General features: G+C 49.0%; 1 pseudogene; it reads left to right on the forward strand.

The window, feature by feature from the left end:
- Positions 1-10,310: 10,310 nt before the first annotated feature.
- On the forward strand, positions 10,311-22,825 carry LOC119960638 (annotated as a pseudogene).
- Positions 22,826-23,114: the final 289 nt, after the last annotated feature.

Below are 23,114 nucleotides of genomic sequence, written 5' to 3' on the forward strand. Positions count from 1 at the left end.
GCACAGGTAGGCCACTCGGCCCATCAAATCAGTGCCAGTTCTTTCGGCGGGTGATCCGCGTGGCCCCACGCCACCCACTCTTTCCTCGGGACGCCTGATTTTTTTTCCCTCTTCTTCTTTAAGCATTTACCCAACTTCCTTTAATTTGTTTCTCGATTTTTTTAAGGGGCAGATCTGCTCCCTAAACGAGGGAAGGGGCCGGCGAGGGACCCGGCTGCTTTTGAAGTAATGGCCAGGATACGCCATTGACAGGGTCTCTCATCTCTCCCCACCCCCAATTTGGGTGGGGAACACGGCCCCCGCGACTCCTGAGCCCTTCCTCCCCGCAGCCAGTTCACCCTCGAATCAACTTTATGTGGCTGCTGATGGTATCTCCACCCAACCCTCGCTAATCCATCTTGTGTCCCACCCCACCCCCCTCAAGCCCCTTCCTCCATGTCTCGTCCGAGATCTAAGTCTGTTACTTTCCAGGCTTCCTCCAGACAAGGCCTACCCTTCCGATGACTTCAAAATGGAGGCTGGGCGAGAAACTGGCCAATGTTTACTGGGGCAAGGGCCCCGGGGCCTTTGAACAGGGGTGCAGGTGGCAGGGTCTCACTGGAACCTCTGCAGTGAGTGGGGGTGGATCAGGCGCTTTCGTGGGCCACAGAAAGGGCAGCTGGATGAGTGGCACAGGGGACAGCACCGCTGCCTCACGGCGCCAGGGACCCGGGTTCCATTACCGTCGCAGGTCACTGTCTGTGCCGGAGTCTGCACGTTCTCCCCCTGTCTCTGTGTGGGTTTCCCCGGGTGCTCCAGTTTCACCCACGCGAACGATGTGCAGATTAATAATAATAATCGCTTATTGTCACAAGCCGGCTTCAAATGAAGTTACGTGAAAAGCCCTAGTCGCCACATTCCGGCGCCCGTTCGGGGAGGCGGTAAGGGAATTGAACCCGCGCCGCTGGCCTTGTTCTGTATTGCAAGCCAGCTGTTTTTGCCCACTGTGCTAAACCAGCCCCTGATGTTAGGTGGATCGGCTGTGATAAATTGCCCCCTTAAGTGTCCAAAAGATTAGGTTGGGTTACGGGAATAGGGCGGGGGGTGTGGGCCAAGACAGGGGCGCTCTTTCAGAGGGTGGGTGCAACACTGATGGCCCAATGGCTGCGCTGCAGGATTCCGTGATGTCGATGCACCCCACCGGGGAAGCAGATATGCTGATGGGCGGGGGGGGAGGCAGTTGTGCGTGGGCGGGGGGGGGGCGGTGTGAGTGGGCCTGGGTGGGGGGGGTGTGAGTGGGGGGGGCGGTGTGAGGTGGGGCGGGGGGGTGATTGGTGGGGCGGTGTGAAAGGAGGCCCGTGTGGGGTAGAAGACGCCGGCACAGCGGATGGGCTGTGTCTGGGCTGTCACGATCGCCGTAACCCCAGCTGAAATCCTCCGCACAATCCCCTCCCGCCTCACCGCCCCCACCCAGTTCCAGCAGGCACCCAATTCCGGCGCACAGAGGTGGCATTGTCCCTGATGTTGGTGGGATCTTGTCTCCATTGAAAAGCATTCTCTGGGCGTCACGCAAATCGCAGGGATCTGTGCTGGGGGCCCCTATTGTTGTGTCATTTATATAAATGGCATAGGTGACTATGTGGGGGGGGGGGGGGGGGGGTAGGATCAGTAAGTTTGCAGATGGCACAAAGATTGGCCGGGTGGTTAACAGTGAGGTTGAGGGTCTTGGGTGGCAGGAGGATGGAGACGGGATGGTCAAACTGGGCAGATAATGGAATTTAACACTGAAAAGTGCGACGCGATGCACTTTGGAAGGGAGTAATGTGACCCGGGAAGGTTTCAAACGAATGGCCTGATACTGGGAACGTCCGAGGAGCAAAGTGACCTCGGGGCGTGTTTTATCCAAAGATATCTGAAGGCAGGAGGGCAGGGTTAATAGGCTGGTGAAAAAGGCACATGGGACACTCGCCTTTATCAATCGAGACATCGCTAACAAAGCAGGGGAGGCCATGTTGGAGTTGTATCGAACTTGGTGAGGCCACAGCTGGAATACTGTGTGCAGTTTTGGTCTCCCACACTTGAGAAAGGATGTGCTAGCACTAGAGGGGGTGCAGAGGAGGTTCACTAGGCTGATTCCGGAGCTGAGGGGGTTATCGTATGAGGAGACGTTGAGTAGTTGGGATTATATTCACTGGAATTCAGAAGGTTGAGGGGGATCTAATAGAAACATATAAAATTTGAAGGGAATGGATAAGATAGAAGTAGAACGGATGTTTCCACTGGTAGGTGAAGTAGGACAAGCCGGCATAGCCTCAAGATTAGGGGGAGCAGATTTAGGACTGCATCAAGGAGGAACTTCTTCACTCAGAGGGTGGTTTAAAGTATGGAATTCCCTACCGAAAGGAGTAGTAGCCGCTACTTCATTGAATATATTGAAAGATAGGGTAGATTTTTTTGAAAAATAAAGGAATTACGGGATATGGCGAGAATGCGGGTAAGTGGTTCTGAGACCAGGAAAAGATCAGCCGTGATCTTATAGAATGGCGGAGCTCGAAGGCCGGACGGTCTACTTCTGCTCCTAGTTCTTATGTAGGGAGCTCTTTCCAAGAGCCGGTGCAGACTCGATGGGCCAAATGGTCTCCTGCACTGTAAATTCTATAATCAGACCTGCCTGTTGTATATTTATATATATCCTCACTGTGTAGGTGTGTTTGGGGGGTGGGGGGGAGAATAAATGCTGTGGCCAAAAGGAAAACAAAACGGCCGACAGTTGGCGAACCTCCCCTTTAAGGCGGCGGGGGCCAGAGGAACCTCCCCTTTAAATGGGAGAGATGGTCCCGTGACGGGGAATCAAAGAGCTTTGCGAGTCAGTGACAAGAGGAGGGAATTCACGAGTGGGCGGGGCCCCACAACGTTTCTACCTTTTTGATCTCTGAACGGCGACGACGGAGCTCCTCCCCCTCGCCGACCAGCGCCGCCTTCCTCGGGCCACTGCCATGTCCGCGCATGCGTCCGAGGGCGCGGGACTGAGGGAGGGGACTCCGCCGATTGTGACATTGCCCGGACCCGCCCCCTTCTTGCGACGCCACCGGGCCCAGCCGTTGACTTTTGAAAGGGACGCGAGCGTCCCCCACCAACCCTCCACACGAACGCGCGCACCGAGCATGCGCCGGTACCGGTGGTGACGGCAAGCGCGCGCCGAGCATGCGCCTCTCCCACCGGACCCGGGCGGGTGCCGGGACTTGCGCATGCGCCCTCCATGCCGGCGATGCCCCGCTCAGTGGAACAGCCCCTCCGCACAAACAGACACTTTTGATGAAAATTCGACACTCGAGGAAACAGAGAGGGAAAGGGAAAAGGGGTGGGGATGATTCTGGCTACACGGCCAAAGGGTGGGGGTGGGGGTGGGGGAATGGGGCGCGATTTTTAACCCAGTCACGCGGTTTCCCGCTGGGGACGGGTTTCCCGCCCCGCCTGATTCACTGTGCTGCTTTAATATTGACGTTAGGCCTCAAAGTTGGTCAACCTGCTGCTGGGTGAGCCGGAGCGTCACGGCGGCGACGGGAGGCCAGTCGGCCCCTCGTGCCCGTGCCGGCCCTTTGACGGATCGATTTGGATTTATTGTCGCCGGTACCGGAGGTGCGGTGAAAAGTATTGTTCCGCGTGCAGTCCGGGCAGATCGTTCCGGACGTAGAATCAGACGAGGAATACAGATTCCCGTCTCCACCCCCTGCCCCAAAGTTGAAATGCTGGCAGCTCATTCTGTAGGATCACAAGCTCAGAATAACCACTTGTTAATGTGGCAATGTGTTAATGTGTTAATGTGTTCCCGTACCAGCCTCCCCGGACAGGCGCCGGAATGTGGCGACTAGGGGCTTTTCGCAGTAACTTCATTGAAGCCTACTCGTGACAATAAGCGCTTTTCATTTTCATTTCATGTACTAGAGGGCAATCAGTGACTAGGACTGAACCCAAACACATTCATACTGGTGAGAGTCTGTTCACCTGCTCTGTGTGAGAAGAGATTCAGTTTGTCAACTCACTAACTGACCCGCCAATGCACAAGTGACTGCAAGAATTCGATTCTGCTGTCATTGCTGCTGATAATGCGGCATGCTTGCCTTCATCAGCTGGGGCATTGAGTATAGAAGTTGGGAAATCATGTTGCAGCTATATAAAATCTTGGTTAGCCCACATTTGGATTGCGTGCAGTTCTGGTCACCATATTATCAGAAGAACGTGGAATCTTTGGAGAGAGTGCAAAGCAGGTTCACCAGAATGTTGCCTGATCTCGAGGAGAGGTTGAATAAACTAGGTTTGTTTTCACTGGAAAGATGGAGGTTGAGGAGGGACCTGATGGAGGCCTACAAAATCATGAAAGGGATAGACAGGATGGATAGGCGGAGGTTTTTTCCAAAGGTTGTTTTTGAAAACACACCATTATTCTTAGAATTCCCCCGATACCAAAAAGGGCCGACGTTCTAAATGGTGAACAGAGATTCTCACTCCCTGACTCCGATGCAGGCTTCAGTGGGTGCTATTCAGGTCAAACTATATGTTCAAGTTATCCCCCGGTATAACCCATACCTTCACCGAAGATTTTATCTACTTACCACTTAGTAGCAGCGATGTCCTGGGTCCTGCATTGTTAAGTAAGTAAAGTAGACTTTAGGAATAACCACTATTTCAGGTTCAATTAAGTTATTTGATTATATATATTTTTTCTTTTAAAAGCTGCAAACACTTCCTTTACAGAAAGGTAAAAACATCTTGCTTCTGGATCCTTCTGGTTGGCTGAAGGGACCTTCAGGCCCACCTTCACAATCAATCTTCTTTAAAGTCTGGACTTCATGAGATGTATTCGCTGGTTAGCTCCTTGCTGTGTCTTGTCGATCCCATGTACTGAGCTATAAGAGCTGGCTCTGCTTGCTATCTCTCAGCTGACTCTGACTCCTGTTAAATTCTAGTCTTCCTTAGATGTATAGCTGTTTACACTCGTCTGCTTGTCTCATCTTTCCCATGACCGAGCTGTGAAAGCTGAATCTGCTTCTCTTGTTCCTTCTCTCTCTGAGTTGTGATGCTGCTTCTGCTCTGGTCTCTGGGTTTATATTCTCTTTCTAACAGTTAAGTTTTTATGAACTTATTGTAAATTAACTTATTTCACTTTGATTGTAAAAAGTATCTTTGATCTAAACATTCTAATACAACTAAGTATTCATTTTGGGCATGACCTCACCTCTCAGATCTGATTAAATTGTCCTTTGTGATGTTCAAAATGCTTTTGGTTTCAAAAGTTTAATTTTCCACTTGTCCCCAGCTCATAACTTTACATTTGATTTGACTTTAAATTATGTTTCTCGTAGACTGATAGTCTCCAATGTTCTTTCAATTTACTTGATGTTAGTAGAATTTCACACCTAGAATTGACACTGTCTGTGCGGAGTCTGCACGTTCTCCCCGTGTGTGTGTGGGTTTTCTCTGGGTGCTCTGGCTTCCTCCCCTAGTCTAAAGATGTGCAAGTTAGGTGGATTGGACATGATAAATTGCCCTTAGTGTTGGGTGGGGTTACTGGGTTATGGGGATAGGGTAGAGGTGTTAACCTTGGGTGCGGTGCTCTTTCCAGGAGCCGGTGCAGACTCGATGGGCCAAATGGCCTCCTTCTGCACTGTAAATTCTATGTAACACTATGTGACACCAAATTCAACCTAACCTAATCCTTTCATTTCCAGTTGTTTACTAAGAGGGTTAATTTCAATGAAGGTGTGAACCATTGTTTTTAAACTTAATACAAGAATCCTGTGTGTTTGCTGAGCCTGCTTGAGAGAAAGAATTTGCATTTTATAAACCTGCTCTTTGTAGCTGCTATTAACCCTTCGTGGGATCTTTCCCTGTATCCTCTCATGTTTCTCTCAGACCAGATATTGCCAGACTTCCATGTTTCAAATGACACATTTTTCTGTATTTTCAATAACAGGGTGCAGTGTCAATTACAAATGGGGCACAGGCTCCAGGTGAGAGGGGGAAAGTTTAAGGGAGATGTGCGGGCTAAGCTTTTTACGCAGAGTGGTGAGTGCCTGGAACGTGTTATCAGAGGATTTGGTGGAAGCAGGCACATTAACAACATTTAAGAGGCTTCTGGATGGGTACAGGAATAGGGAGGAAATAGAGGACCGAGTCAGGGCAGAAGATTTTTAGTTAGGGCATCATGATCAGCACAGGCTTGGCGGCCGAAGGGCTTGATCCTGTGCCGTGTTTTTCTTTGTAATCCCATCTAGGACTGAATCATTTTCATTCTGACAGTTCATAAGAACATAAGAACTAGGAGCAGGAGTAGGCCATCTGGCCCCTCGAGCCTGCTCCGCCATTCAATTAGATCATGGCTGATCTTTTGTGGACTCAGCTCCACTTTCTGGCCCGAACACCATAACACTTAATCCCTTTATTCTTCAAAAAACTATCTATCTTTACCTTAAAAACATGTAATGAAGGAGCCTCAACTGCTTCACCGGGCAAGGAATTCCATAGATTCACAACCCTTTGGGTGAAGAAGTTCCTCCTAAACTCTGTTCTAAATCTACTTCCCCTTATTTTGAGGCTATGCCCCCTAGTTCTGCTGTCACCCGCCAGTGGAAACAACCTGCCCGCATCTATCCTATCTATTCCCTTCATAATTTTAAATGTTTCTATAAGATCCCCCCTCATCCTTCTAAATTCCAACGAGTACAGTCCCAGTCTACTCAACCTCTCCTCATAATCCAACCCCTTCAACTCTGGGATTAACCTAGTGAATCTCCTGTGCACACTTCAGCGCCAGTACGTCCTTTCTCAAGTAAGGAGACCAAAACTGAACACAATACTCCAGGTGTGGCCGCACTAACACCTTATACAATTGCAACATAACCTCCCTAGTCTTAAACTCCATCCCTCTAGCAATGAAGGACAAAATTCCATTTGCCTTCTTAATCACCTGTTGCACTTGTAAACCAACCTTCTGTGACTCATGCACTAGCACACCCAAGTCTCCTTTGCTTCTGTTGATAATCCCCATAATGGTTTTGAACCTCGTGTCTTTCCTACCTGATGGTTTAGCATCAACTATCTGGAGCACAGAAAGGATAATCTGGGGAGGATCATACAGCAATAACAGAGCTTCAGCCTGGACAGTTCTTCACGGTCACACAGAGAGACGAACGTGCACTTTGGTCTTTCTCATCTCTCTTCACTAACAGTGTGCGGTAACTGAAAGTAAATGTTTCCCGGCTTCTCTCTCTTTCCCAGCTCTTCGACATGGAACTGAAGACTGTTTTACAACTGTGCTCAGAGCCAGGAAGAAGAACAGAAAATGTCAGAAACAGGCTGTCAAATCAGGAGATTGGTGGACAACTGATTTGGTCCAGATGGAAAATAAAACGGCGAAAGATAAATTGGGAACAAGGTTCTTGCCCCGTAATTTGTTACAGAACTCGCTGCTCCCTTAATCCTCTGACCTCTGAGTTCTCTTCCTGTTGGCTTCCAGGACAATCGATCAACACTCGCTAACATTACACTGTCAGATAAAGTTCAGGGTCTTGGAGGATGAAACAAAATGAGGCCATGACTTATAACATTTTATTTTTCAATGACACATGATGTTTCTCTCTATGAATGGGTGAATCCACGAAAGCTCCGCCCCCTAGAGCCTGCTTCCCGGAGCATGCGCGGCTGCAGGAAGCTGAGACGATCATTAGCGCAGCCTCAGGAGCAGCGAATATAAACAAATAGGGAGCTCTAATGGCGGGGATTTTACCCAGCCTTCCCTGCGGTCGGAATGCCCTCCATCAGCTGGAGATCTGAACGCATGCGCGATTCCTCCAGTGTTCCGAGCTTGCGCAGGCTGAATGATAGTGAAGGTGAGACGCCGGTTTGTCGCTCGGCAACCGGTAAGAGGCGGTAGCAGCGGCGGGAGGGGGTTTAGCGATTGTGTGGGTGAGAAGAGAGTTCATTAACACCCGGTGCAGACCGCAAACCCCCAACAACCTGCAGCTCCCGCGTTTGTAGCGTTGGTGCTTTCCCCGGGAACAGGCCCAGATTAACGGCCGCCATCTTTTTCCAGCGGGGAGCAGAGCGCACGCATCTTTGTGACGTAACAATGAAGGGCAGGACGCTGGGTAGTGGAGGGTCAGAGGGAGCAGCACAGGGACATCAGCTGGTTCAGAAGGCAGATGGGACACTTGTCTTTATTAGCAGAGATGAGGAGATGCGGACGTTGGACTGGGGAGGGCACAGTAAAAAGTCTTACAACAACAGGTTTGTTTCGAATCACTAGCTTTCGGAGCACTGCTCCTTCCCCAGGTGATTCCCGAGTCGCCAAAGCATATAATATAAGAGCAGGGAGGTTCTGATCGATCTGTTTGAAACACTTGTTCGGTCACAGCTGGAATATTGTGTGCAGTTCTGGTTGCCACACTATAGGAAGATGTGATTGTACCAGAAAGGGTACAGAGATTCACTAGTATGTTGCCTGAACTGGAATGTTTCAGTTATGAAGAGAGTCTGACTAAATTGGGGTTGTTTTCCCCAGAGGAGAGAAAGCTGAGTGGGGCATAATCGAGGTGTACAATATTTATGAGGGACATAGATAGGGAAGTGCTTGTCCCCATAGTAGAGAGATCAATATCCAGGGGATGTAGATTTAAGTTAGGGGATTTGAGGAAATGTTTTTTAACCCACAGGCTGGTGGGAATCTGGAACCCACTACCTGAAAGGGTGCTCGAGGCAGGAACACCCACAACATTTAAGAATCGTTTAGCTGAGCACTTGATAGAGTGGATGTGGAGAGGATGTTTCCACTTGTAGGAAAAACTAGAACCAAAGGGCACAATCTCAGACCAAAGAGACAATCCTTTAAAATAGAGATAAGGAGGAATTTCTTCTGCCAGACGGTGGTGAATCTGTGGAACCCTTTACCGCAAAAGGCTGTGTAGGCCAAATCACTGAGTGTCTTTAAGACAGAGATAGATAGGTTCTTGATTAATAAGGGGATCTTGGGTTATGCGGAGAAGGCAGGAGAGTGGGGATGAGAAAAATATCAGCCATGATTGAATGGCGGAGCAGACTTGATGGGTCGAGTATCCTAATCCTGCTCCTATGGCATGTGGTCTTGATATGGAATAGCATGCATGACTTTGGACCAAGTCCTAAAACTGGCATTAGTATAGATGGGTGTTTGATGGTCAGCACAGACACAATGGGCGTCTTTTTGTGTAAAACTCTATGATTTCAGCGCAGGAAGGAACAAAAACTGCAGGATGGGGATTTAAAACTTCGGTGCAACCAGTGAGGGAGAAATGGTCAATAGAAACTAGAATTGTTTCTGAATTTCTGTCTGTACTGACAGTGATAATTTTTGTGAAATCTTGATTTGTCTCAGAACTAAAAGGATTCTAACTTCAGGGTGACTGTCTCCTTCTGTGCTGTGACTTTGTCTCATTCTATTCTTTTATAACAGGATCTGGAAGCACTCATGGAAAGAATCCAGTATACTGACTGGAAAGAGGTTTCTCTGGTTGCAAAGCCTGACAGTGGAGAGAAAACGAACACGTGTTGTGTGTGTGGACAAAGTTTCAGCTGATCATCCAACCTGGAGAGACACCAGGACATCGGCACCATGGAGAAACCGTGGAAATGTGGGGAATGTAGGAAGGGATTTAATTATCCATCCCGACTGGAAATCCATCTTCGCCGTCACGCTGGGGCTGGCATAATGGAGAAACTCTGGAAGTGAGAGGACTGTGGGAAGGGATTCAATTATCCTTCCCTGCTGGAAATTCACCGACGCAGTCACATGGGAGAGACACCCTGAAAATGTGAGGACTGTGGGAAGGGATTCAATTATCCATCCCTGTTGGAACTTCACCGACGCAGTCACATGGGAGAGACACCCTGGAAATTTGAGGAATGTAGGAAAGGATTCAATTATCCATCCTTGTTGGGAAACCATCGACGCAGTCACACGGGAGAGAGACCCTGGAAATGTGAAGAATGTGGGAAAGGATTCAATTATGCCTGCTTGTTGGAAAACCATTGACAGTCCTACTGGGGAGACAATATGGAAATGTGAGAAATGTGGGAAAGGATTCAATTATCTATCCCTGCTGGAATACCATCACTGCAGCCACCCTGGGGGAGGGACCATGCAGAAACTGTACAAATGTGAGGACTGTGGCAAAGGATTTAATTTCATATATCTGCTGGAAATCCATCGATGCAATCACACTCGGGAGAAGCCATTCACCTGTTCTGTGTGTGGGAAGGGAATTATGAAGTCAACCACTCTGCTGAGACACCAGTGAAATCACACTGAGGAGAAGGTCTTCAGCTGTACTGACTGTGGAAAGAGTTTCAGGCAGTTAACCGACCTCACTGAACACCAGCGGGTTCACACCGGGGAGAGGCCATTCAGCTGCCTCGTGCGTGGGAAGCGATTCACTCAGTCCTCCACCCTGCTGGTACACCAACGCACTCGCACTGGGAAGAAACCATTCAGCTGCTCTTACTGTGGGAAGAGGTTCGGGCAGTCTTCTGACCTCACTAGACACCAGCGAATTCACACTGGAGAGACACCATTCATCTGCTCCGTATGTGGGAAGAGATTCACTCATTCATCTGGCCTCTGGTCACACCGGCAAATTCACACCGAGGAGAAGCCATTCAGCTGCACTATCTGTGGAAAGAGCTTCAGACATTCTTCTGTCCTCACTGCACATCAGCGCACTCACACTGGGGAGAGACCATTCATCTGCTCCCAGTGTGGGAAAGGATTCACTCAATGCTCTCATCTGCTAACACACCAGAGAGTTCACACTGGGGAACCTGCTCTGTGAGTGGGAAGGGATTCACTCAGTCACAACACCTACTGTCACCTCAGCAAGTTCACAAGCGACAGCAGTTGTTGAATTCTGCTGTAACTGCTGCTGTTAATTACGTCAAGAATTGGTCATCTGAGAATATTTGGTTTGTTTCTGCTGATATTAAGAATAATTGGCTTGAGTTGAATATTCTGGAGAAGCCACTGATTTTGAGGACCACAGTCTCCCTTTTAAAAAACGTCATCTATGAATTTTCTGCTTAATTCAAGAACCCATGACAGATACTCCATTCTAATACAATTATGGGGCTGGATTCTCCGCAGGTGGGATGTTCCCTTTTTGCCGGCGCCGGGGGGTTTCCTGACGTCGTGGGGCTGCCCCACAATGGAAACCCCATTGACCGGCCAGCGTAACAGAGCATCCAGCTGGCGTGCTGAAACAGAAATGTGGCACGGCGGGATGGAGAATCCAGCACATGAACCTTTACTGCAATCTGAAATTGATCTTGGGTAAAAATCTACAATTCAGTTTCTGAAAGGTTCCACTGATTAACATCTCCAGTTAGAAAGTGCTGATTAATCCTAGCTGAGAATTCTTACTGATTTGCACATTATTCACAGTGACACCTCCGTTGTGAAAATAAATTGTCAAGGAACATGAAGCAAAACAATAAAATATTGTGGAAGAGTGTGGAAGGGATTCACTCAGACACACCAGTGAGTTCCCATCTGACTGTATTGGGTGGCCACCAGCTTTGCTGGTCATCAGCACATTGCTGTTTGTGGGGGCTCCCATGCCTTCTGCATTGCAACAGTGAGTCAAATTCAACAGCATTTCATTTTTTAAAGGCTTGGGGACTTCCTGGGATTCAATATATGTATTTTTCGATGTTACCTGACGTACTTCACAAAATTCACGGTGTTTCAGATCAAAAATGTTCAGAGACAGGGAAAGGAGTGTGAGTAGACATCACTTGCTCCAATATAGGAGGTTAGGCTTTGTCCTCTGCACTGATGCTGAGCACTGGAACATTTGTTTTGTGTGGATTTCCTTTTTCTTAGTCCTGAGGGGAGGGTGCCATTTCAGGGCAGTTAATAGTCGACCACATAGCTCTCGGTCTGAAGTCACATGTAGGCTAGACCAGGGGTTTTACGACAATTCATGTTAATTTCATGGTCACCATTATTGAGGCTAGATTTTATTAATGGAATTTAAATTCCACCAATCCATATTGGGATTTAATCCGATGTTCCAGAATATTTATCTGGGCCTCTGGATTATTAGTCCAGTGACATTATCGTGACCCCTCCATCTCTCTGTATCCTAACTCACAGTTAGTCCCATTCACTGATTACCTCTGTACTCACTGATCGACATTGGTTCACGGTCCAACAATGCATCAGTTTTTTTACAATGCTCAGATTTTATTTCAAATCCCTGCCTGATGTCGCTCCTCCCTCTCTCTATAACCACCTCCAGCCCGACATCCCACCCAGATCTTTCTGCTCCTCCAAGTCTGGACCTCGCACATCTCCGATGCTCATCACTCTCAAGGTTGAGAAGGTGGGCCTTCATGAATAACCACAGCAGGCACTGGAATTGAACCCACGCTGTTGGCGACGCTCCACAGCATGAACCAGCCAACTCAGCTGACTGACCCCACAACCCTCAAGTAATCTCGACTGTCTGTTCTGAAGGAATCCATTTCAGTAACAAATATTGAAATGTTTGCTCCACACCCACTGGGTTTCATCTGTTTAAAGCCAGAAATAGAAAAGTCCAGTTTTCTCCTGGAGTTGGAGACAAATCGGCTTCAAAATGATACAGAGTCTCAGCCAATGAGAGGGTCCGGGTTCAGCCCCGCCCCTCATTCACTCCGATTGGTTGGACGACCAATCGTCACACTCGGTCCTCCCCACCCCCTATTGGTCCGGAGTTGCCGTCAATCATTCCCCGGCCATTGTGAACTGTCAGTGGGTGGGGTCGGGTTTAGTGGATCAGGGTCCAGGATCTCCTGCCACCTCTGGCTTTACCCAACTCAGAAATAGGTCAACAATCTATTGTTTCAAGAAGTCAACTTGCTGGAGTGGAGACATAGTTTAACATTGGTGAGTAAAATGCGCTGCTTTTCAAACATCGCAGGAAGCGTCGGAGTGAGAGCAGTTCTTAAAGGGACATATTCCACACATTGAAGGAAAGTAGGGAGTGAGATCAGCTCTTAAAGAGACAGACACAATTTTCAATCACCGTAGTTAAAGGGACCTTGTTTTGTTTACATGGTGCATTGCATCAAGTCAGGTCAACTCCAGATGCTGATATCAGGCCCCCGGGGTCAGGTGGCTGGAGAATTGAGCTTCTGTAATATTGAGCACTTGAACAAGGGGCTGGAGTAGAACCAGTGACCAGTGAATGTAGAACTGAACCATGTCAGAGTCAGCATTTGATTTTTCTGGAAAGAGTTCAGAGGAAATTCACCAGGATGTTGCCTGGGCTGGAGCGGTTCAGGGTGGCTGGATAGGCGGGGATTGTTTTCCTTGGAGCAGAGAAAGCTAAAGGGGAACATAGGATCATAGATCATAGAATTTACAGTGCAGAAGGAGGCCATTCAGTCCATCGAGTCGGCACCGGCCCTTGGAAAGAGCACACTAAAACTGACTATGACACTGTGAAGAAGGAGAGAAAGGACCCAGGAAGCCCTGGTGAATGTAATCTGAAATGAAACAGTTTGTGCAGTTTGATTCAGGATAAAAACAGGAACAGTGTTTAAAAACAATTGATAAGGAGGAAATAAGTCAGATCCCACAGGACGGATATAGAGTAATGTGTTGTTTAAAAACAAGACTGCATTGACTGAAGCCATTGGGAAAAACAAACAGGACATGTCTGAACAGACAGGAAATTGGTTGAGGTGCTGCAGCTAGTTTAACAATCTCAGGAAGTGGATTGATACACAGAGCAGCCTCTCTGATTGGAAAGAAACGCAGCCCCTGAGTTTGCTCTATTCAGCAAGACCCAAATAAAAAGACAATATTGCAGAATTGTAAGAATCATAGTACAGTAAAATAGTGGTCATTCAGCCCATCGATTCTGTATTATCTCTTTATAAAACCAATCCAGTTTGTCCAATTTCCCCATTTCCCTAGTTGCGGCTTTGAATTTTTAATCTAATTCCTTTTTGCGGGTAATTATTGAATCTGTATCCACCATCCGATCAGGCTGTGCATTCGAAATTCTAACAAAATTCTGCTCTTCTTTGGATTATTTCTCCTCATTCCTCCACCCAGAGTCGATCACCTCCCAGTTTGCTGTGTTGAATTTCATCTGCCGTGAGCTCACCATTCCGCTTCTGTCCTACTCAAATCTCTCACTCTCTTCTTCACCGATACTTTCAACTTTTGTGTCATCTGAAAATATTGATATTGTTCCTGTAACCTCTAATCCAAGTCAGAAGGATGGCATGGTGGCACAGTGGTTAGCATGATTGCCTCACAGAGCCAGGGACCCAACTTCAATTCTGGCCATGGGTGACTCTCTGTGTTTGCACTTTCTCCCCGTGTCTGCGTGGGTTTCCTCCGGGTGCTCGGTTTCCTCCCACAGTCCAAAAATGTGCAGGTTAGGTGGATTGACCATGTTAAATTGCTCCTTCGTGTCCAAAGATATGCAGGTTAGGTGGGGTTACAGGGTGGAGAAGAGGGCTTAGGTAGGGCGCTCCTTCAGAGGATCGGTGCAGACTCAATGGGCTGAATGGCCTCCTTCTGCATTGTAAGGTTTCTATGGATATTGATTTTTATGGATGTCAGTGATATCGAATCAAAAAGGCAGTGACCCTGATACTTAACCATAGCGAGGTCCACTGTATCCCTTACTCCTTTATGAAAAACAACCATTCACCACAGCTCTGATTTCATCCCATGGCTTATTTTGTATCCATGCTTCTGCTGACAATTTAATCCTGTGGGCTTTAAGTTTGCTAGATGCTTAATAAATGGTACTTGATCTAATATTCACATACACAACATAAACTGCAATAAAAACAGAAAATGCTGGAAAGATATAGCAGCTCTGGATTCATCTGTGGAGAGAGAAACAGAGTTAACGTTTTGAATCCGTCTGACTCTTCTTCAGAATGACAATGCTGTCATCCAGTCTCTCTGTTAACCTCATCCAAAAACGTAATCAAGACCTTTTTCAACAAGGGGCAGTACGGTGACACAGTGGTTAGCATTGCTGCCTACGGCGCTGAGGATCTGGGTTCAAATCCCGGCCCTGGGTCTCTGTCCTTGTGGAGTTTGCACATTCTCCCCGTGTCTGCGTGGGTTTCACCCCCACAACCCAAAGATGTGCAGGATAGACGGATTGGCCACGCTAAAATTGCCCCTTAATTGGAAAAAATAAGTGGGTACTCTAAAATTAAAAAAAAACTGTTTTCAACAAGGGGCAGCACGGTGGTGCCGTGGTTAGCACTGCTGCCTCACAGCGCCGAGGTCCCAGGTTCAATCCCAGCCCTGGGTCACTGTCCGTGTGGAGTTTGCACATTCTCCCCGTGTTTGCGTGTGATTCACCCCCACAACCGAAAGGTGTGCAGGATAGGTGGATTGCTCAGGCTCAATTGTCCCTTAATTGGAAAAAAAATAATTGGGTACTCTAGATTTAAAAATAATTTTTCAAAATAACTATTTAAATGGAAATAAGGATTGTGTGATGCACTGTTGTCCTTTGGGTCGTGGGAGTGGGCCATTCCTGATTCCCTTTCCTCATATGCATGCACCTCTTTGGATAAGAGCTATACTGAGTGACAAAAGGCACTTTGGTCTTTCTTGGCTCTCTTCACTTTCAATAAGATGTGGGATAAACCTGGGGTGTCCAAGAAACATTTCCCAACCACTGGAAATGTGGGGACTATGGAAATGGATTTAATTATGAAATGAAAAAATGAAATGAAAATTGCTTATTGTCACGAGTAGGCTTCAATGAATTTACTGTGAAAAGCCCCTAGTCACCACATTCCGGCGCCTGTCCGGGGAGGCTGGTACGGGAATCGAACCGTGCTGCTGGTCTGCCTTGGTCTGCTTTAAAAGCCAGCGATTTAGCCCACCTGACCTGGAAATTATGTGGTGTATTCACACTAGGGAGAGGCCGTTCACCTACTCCGCCTGTGGGAAGGGATCAACTCTATAATCCAACCTTCTGAAACACCAGAGAGTTCATCTGGAGAGAGTCCTTTCAACTGTGTTGAATATGGGGAGCAATTTAATTCGCATTTTGTCACAGGAGCAAGTTGACACTAAGAGACTAGTCCAGCTTTCCATCAGCTATTATTGGAAGAAACTGCTCACATTCAGCCCCGCCCCTCATTCTCTCCGATTGGCTGGAGGACCGGACCCACCGGCTTGGTCCTCCGACCCTGCCACTTTTCCTGTCAATCACTCCCTGGCAGGGTGAACTGAGCATGCGCAGGCCTTGGCAGCAGTTGGTATGTGCAGCCGAGCGAGCGGGTTTAAAATGGATATTGTCCGAAGAGCGAGTGTGGACCGAGTCCAAAATAAAATCGTCAACATTTTCTATCTCACACATGACTATAAAACCATCAATATTGTTTCCCGCATCAATCTCAACTCCCCGCTTACGTCCCTGGCTTCCGGGTCCCTCTCTTGCATGCGCAGTGTGGAGCTCACTCAGGGAGCATCTGTAAAAATGAAGTGGAGATGCCAGCGTTGGACAGAGCACAATAAGAAGTCTTACAACACCAGGTTAAAATCTAACAGGTTTGTGACAAACACTAGCTTTCGGAGCACTGGCTTGAGACAATTCACACCTCTTTAACCTGGGTTACCCATATCTCTGGATCTGTAAAGGCTTGATTACCTGCAAATGCTCGTATTCTAGGCATTGTCTGGCATCTTTGAATTTGACTATATATTTCTTTTTGGAACATACCTCTCCATTCACCTGAGGAAGGAGCAGTCCTCTGAAAAATTGTGATTGAAATAAACCTGTTGGACTTTAACCTGGTGTTGTTAGACTTCTTACTGTAAAAATGTAGGCAAATTATAATTTAGGGAGCGTCGGTAAATGGGGAAAGATGGGATCTGTGAAATTGGTGATGGTCAGAAAATAGCTGCAAATTAAGGCAATAATGATTGAGCATAGAGTATTTAAAAAGGAAGGATCTGCTGATGAGTAATCAGTTCAAGGGCCTTTAGGAATGGGCAATAAATGCTAGCCTAGCCAGCGAAGCCCACATCCCACAAATTAATTTTTAAAAGTCACAGAATACTGCAACACAAGGAGGCCATTTGGCCCATTAGGTCTGTGCCAGCTCTTTGATGGAGTAATCCAATTTGTCCTATTTCCCCCATTATTTCTGTAAAACCAGAAGAACACAGGAATTCTGAGCAGGAACATGCCATTTGAACCCAAGAGCCTGTTTGCCATTTAATTCAATCATGGCTGACCCGATTATGGCCCCAACTCCACTTTCTTGTCTGTCCCCATTACACTTGACTCTCTTGTCGATCAAAAATCTATATAAATCAGCATTAAATATTCTTTTATTCATTCACAGGAGGTGGGCTTCACTGGTTTGCCAGTAGTCATTGCTCAACAGTAATTGCTCTTGAGAAGTTGGTCCGGCTGCCCCGATGAGAACGGCTGTTTGGTGGGGAGCAAGAGGGATGATTTTGAGTCCCTCTGTAGCGAGGCGGTGGTTTCCCTCGCGCCCGAGACCAAGTCGCCCCTCATCCCCTGAGGGGAACACCGGGATTTTCTATTTGCCAACCTTAGTCACCGAAACCGAGTGCAGCTAGTCCTCGACCGGTGGTTGGACATAATAATATAATAATAATCTTTATTGTCACAAGTAGGCTGACATTAACACTGCAATGAAGCTACTGTGAAAAGCCCCTCATCGCCACACTCCGGCGCCTGTTCGTGTACACAGTGGGAGAATTCATAATGTCTAATCCACCGAACAGGACGTCTTTCAGGACTCGTGGGAAGAAACTGGAGCAGCCGGAGGAAACCCATGCAGACACGGGGAGAACGTGCTGACTCTGCACAGACAATGGCCCAAGCTGGGAATCGAACCTGGGACCCTGGCACTGCGAAGCAACAGTGCTAACCACTGTGCTACTGTAGCACTGCTCATTGCGTCTTCCCTCGCCTACGTTAAAGAGGTGGGAGACACGAATGTGACTGAGCAGCGTTGGCTGAAATCTTTCTTCGCCGGACTCCTGAGGGAGAAGAGGGACACGCACACATCTGCTCCCTCCGAACACTAAAAACATAAAGGTAGCACTTTACTGCTGACATGGAGGTGACCATAGTCAACCTCAACATTAAAGGCAGCGGGAACATGCTCTGCACGTTCCAGAACTTTTCGGTCCTCTGGAACGGGAAGTACGCGGTGTGCTTCCTGCAAGAAACCCACACCGCTAGGGAGATGAAGCCACGTGGCTGCTGGAGTGGTGGGGGGTGGGGGGGTTCTACATGAGTCACCTAACCTCATGTTCAGGCAAAGTGGCTATCTTGTGGGCCCCACATTTTCAGCGGAGATCTTTGGGGTCAAGGGGCCAGTGCCAGACCTGACGGTCCGTGAAGGGATCGAGGTACTTCACCTTGTGAATGTCTACCCTCCCCAAGCTGGACAGCAGCAGACGACTTTCCTCGAGCAAGTGTCCACTCATCTTGGCACCATTGTCGCAGGCGGGTGCATCATCCTGGGGGTGGAATTTTAATTGCACCCTCGGGACAAAGGACCGCCTCGGTACCCAGTGCAGCTCTCGTGCGGTGGTGAAGTTAAGGAACCTGCTCGGGTTCTTTGACTTGGCGGATGTCTGGTGGACTATCCATCCTGACTTCAGCATCTGCACTTTTGTGAGGCCTGGGGTTGGAGCATCCAGAATCGACCGCTGTACATTTCAAGGGTGTACCTGCCCCATGTCCCGATGGCCTCTGTGCAGCAGGTGCTTGCAGAGTTTTCTAGGAGGGCCTGTCGCAGGTCGGCCCAGAGGGCGCCGGGAGGCTTGCTACCCCTATGGGCCTGGGGAGCTGACCAGCACCCTCGACAGTCTGTCCAGGGGCAAAACCGCAGGGGTGTATGGGCTGACCGTGAAGTTCCTCAGGGCATTCTGGGACGTCCTGTGGAGCGACCATGCAGCGGTCCTGGGGAAAAGTATCGCGACCGGGGAGATGTCCTTCTCATGGCGCAGAGCCACCATTACCCTGCTGCCCAAGAGAGGGGGGAATCTCTGCCATCTTAAAAACTGGCGTCCGGTCTCTCTCCTCAGCACGGATTAGAAGATCTTCACCAAGGTGATGTGTTTGCGCCTTGACACTGTGCTGGGCCACATGATCCACCCCGACCAGTTCTACACGGTCCCGGGCAGCACGATCCATAGCAACATTCATCTGGTCCGGCACCTGGCCCATCATTCCCAGAGGGCTGGTATGCCGAGCATCTTCCTGCCCGTTGATCAGGAGAAGGCGTTCGACAGGGTGGATCACTAATATTCATTCAGGACTCTGCAAGCATTCGGCTTCGGGACACATTTTGTCGCCGGGATCCGACTTCTGTAAACTGTCACGGAGTGACTCGTTAAGGTGAACGGGTCCCTGATGGCACCTCTTCACTTTGGGGGAGGAGTGTGACAAGGCTGCCCCTTGTCTGGTCAACACTATTCTATTTGCATGGAGCCTTTCCTGCACCTCATGCGGAGGAGGTTGTCAGGGCTGCTTCTGCGTGGGCTGGGCATTGGGGTGGTCCGCTCGGATGACGTGCTCCTCATGTTCACTGACTCTGCTGACCTGCGGAGGATGTGATAGTGCCAGGCTGGGTGTCTGCCGCATCCTCTGCCAGGATCAACTATGCCAAGTGTTCCAGACTCCTGGTTGGTCTGTGGCAAATGGACCCCCTCCCAGAGGAGCTCAGGCCTTTCACCTGAAGCAGGACCAGCCTCCTCTACTTGGGAGTCCATCTTTGCCCGGCTGAGGAATCCTGGCCGGCTAACTGGCAGGAGCTGGAGGCCAAGGTCACCGCTCACAGGAAACATTGGACAGGACTGCTCCGAGTGCTGTCTTACAGGGGTCGAGTTCTTGTCATAAACCAGCTGATAGCCTTCATGTTGTGGTACCGGCTGGTCACTTTGAACCCTCCCCCTGACGTTGTCACAAAGTTCCAGAGAATGCTTGTAGAGTTCTTGTGGGACAAGAGACTGCACTGGGTCGCTGCTGACATTCTGAGTCTCCATTTTAGGGAGGGCAGCCAGGTGGCGACCTTCCGCCTTCAGACTCTGCAGTGATACCTTTACGTTGACCCCCTCCATGATGGTGTGTCCTGGCGACGCATTTCTTCTGCCAAGTGGACGGCCTGAATTATGACGTATAGCTCCTATTCATCGATCTGCAGGGTCTTCGTTACCCTCCGCTGGCGCTGCCCATCTTTTACCAGGACCTGCTCTGCTCAGGAATCTGCACCTCCACCAATACCATTTTGAGTGGCTGGCGGAGGAGCAAGCTGTGGCTGCTGGGCTAACCAGGATCTTGGACCTGCTGGGTGGCGGAGGAATGGGCTGGTTGTTACCCCACGGGTTAGCACAACGTGCGGCAGTGGACATCCGGCTTGCAACCAGTGCCATCCGAGACCTCAAAACGGTTGTGCTCGGACCCGTTGGCACTTGAGGTTTGGAGGACGCACAGTTGAGTGGTGGTATCCCATCTGGGCAAATCCCTGCCTAAACAGCATTCCACATTGGCCCCAGGCACCAAAGCCTCCCTGGATGGGACGAATGGCTGACTGCAGCTCATATTTGTTTTGATCTCCTGGACAGGAAGCTGTGAGCTTGGATTTGTCCGTCACCCTGAATCAGCACCTTCAGGAGAATAGGGAGGGTGAATATTAGATACAGCAGAGTGAGAATGGAGGGAGAGTGTGTGGGATGGAGATTTACAGCTATTGGGGAATAAGAGAGAAAATAATGTTCCATAGGAACAAGAATTGTCTGTTCTGAATTTCTATCCTGTACTGACAGTGATGAGTTTTGTAAATTGTTTTTACAGGATATTAGATGAGGAGGAATTACAGACAGAAATCTCAAACGTCACGTCTTGATCTGACAGTCACTCGATTCACTGGAACCTGAATATCATCGGCCTTTGAATCTAGAAGGAGAAAGTTTGCCCAGACTGTCAGCTAAAGATTTGAAACATCAGTGTGACTGGAAAAGCACCGAGACCCACATAACACACAATCGAGTGAGGGTGTTCCAGTGAACTGACTGTGGAAACATCAGTGTGACTGGAAAAGCACCGAGACGCACACAACACGCACCCGAGTGAGAGTGTTCCAGTGAACTGACTGTGGAAACATCAGTGTGACTGGAAAAGCACCGAGACCCACACAACACACACCCGAGTGAGAGTGTTCCAGTGAACTGACTGTGGAAAGATCCTTACAGGGCAGCAGGGTAGCATGGTGGTTAACATCAATGCTTCACAGCTCCAGGGTCCCAGGTTCGATTCCCGGCTGGGTCACTGTCTGTGTGGAGTCTGCACGTCCTCCCCCTGTGTGCGTGGGTTTCCTCCGGGTGCTCCGGTTTCCTCCCACAGTCCAAAGATGTGCGGGTTAGGTGGATTGGCCATGCTAAATTGCCCGTAGTGTCCTAAAAAAAAAGTAAGGTTAATGGGGGGGGGGGGGGTTTGTTGGGTTACGGGTATAGGGTGGATACGTGGGTTTGAGTAGGGTGATCATGGCTCGGCGCAACATTGAGGGCCGAAGGGCCTGTTCTGTGCTGTACTGTTCTATGTTCTATGTTCTATGTTAAAAGCACCACAATATACTCAGTGAGGGAAGACCATACCTGCGTTGTGTCTGTGGAAGAGACTTTAACTGATTGACCAGCCTGGAGAGACACCAGGGGACCCAAAACATGGAGAAACCATGGAAATGTGAGGACTGCGGGAAGGGATTCAGAGTCCCATCAGAGTTGGAAACTCATCGACGCGGTCACACTGGGGAGAGGCCATTCACCTGCTCTCAATGTGCGAAGGGATTCACTCGGTTATCCAGCCTGCAGAAACATCAGAGAGTTCACACTGGGGAGAGACCATTCACCTGCCCTGTGTGTGGGAAGGGATTCAGTCGGTTATCTCACCTGCATTCACATCAGCGAGTTCACACTGGGGAGTGGCCGTTCACCTGCTCTACGTGTGGGAAGGGATTTGCTTGGCTATCCAGTCTGCAGTTACACCAGCGAGTTCACACTGGGGAGAGGCCATTCACCTGCTCTCAGTGTGGGAAGGGCTTTACGCAGTTATCCAACCTGCAGACACACCAGCGGGTTCACACTGGGGAGAGGCCATTCACCTGCTCTCAGTGTGGGAAGGGATTTACTCAGTTAGCCAACCTGCATTCACACCAGCGAGTTCACACTGGGGAGAGGCCGTTCACCTGCTCTCAATGTGCGAAGGGATTCACTCGGTTATCCAGCCTGCAGAAACATCAGAGAGTTCACACTGGGGAGAGACCATTCACCTGCCCTGTGTGTGGGAAGGGATTCAGTCGGTTATCTCACCTGCATTCACATCAGCGAGTTCACACTGGGGAGAGGCCGTTCACCTGCTCTCAGTGTGGGAAGGGATTCACTCAGTTAGCCAACCTGCAGTCAGACCAGCGGGTTCACACTGGAGAGAGTCCATACACCTGCGCTCAGTGTGGGAAGGGATTCACTCAGTTAAATAACCTGCAGACACACCAGCGAATGCACACGGGGGAGAGGCCATTCACCTGCTCCCAATGTGGGAAAGGATTTACTCAATTATCCACCCTACAGAGACACCAGCGAGTTCACACTGGGGAGAGGCCGTTCACCTGCTCTAAGTGTGAGAAGGGATTCACTCGGTTATCCAACCTGTGGAGACACCAGCGAGTTCACACTGGGGAGAGTCCATTCACCTGCTCTCAATGTGAAATGGGATGGCATGTTTCACCACACCTGCAGTGACACCAACAATTTCACAACTGATTACAGGAGTTGGATTCTGCTGTTATTGTTTCTGCTCTACATCCAGGACTGCAGTTTGTTCATTCTGACAGGTGGTCAGTGGGGATGGTCGGAAGGTTTCTTTCTGCTGGACTGGCCGGTCTCACCACTTTGCCTCCAGTGGGCTGATGCTCTTTGAGCCTTGTTGCTAATACCTGGCTTCAAATTGTACAAGGGTGTTTGGAAGGTTGAAGATATTTAGTTTCCATTTCTGTTTGGAACACCACAAAACATGCCACATTGCCATGGA

Source organism: Scyliorhinus canicula, unplaced genomic scaffold (assembly GCF_902713615.1).
Source record: "Scyliorhinus canicula unplaced genomic scaffold, sScyCan1.1, whole genome shotgun sequence".
Taxonomy (NCBI): Eukaryota; Metazoa; Chordata; class Chondrichthyes; order Carcharhiniformes; family Scyliorhinidae; genus Scyliorhinus; species Scyliorhinus canicula.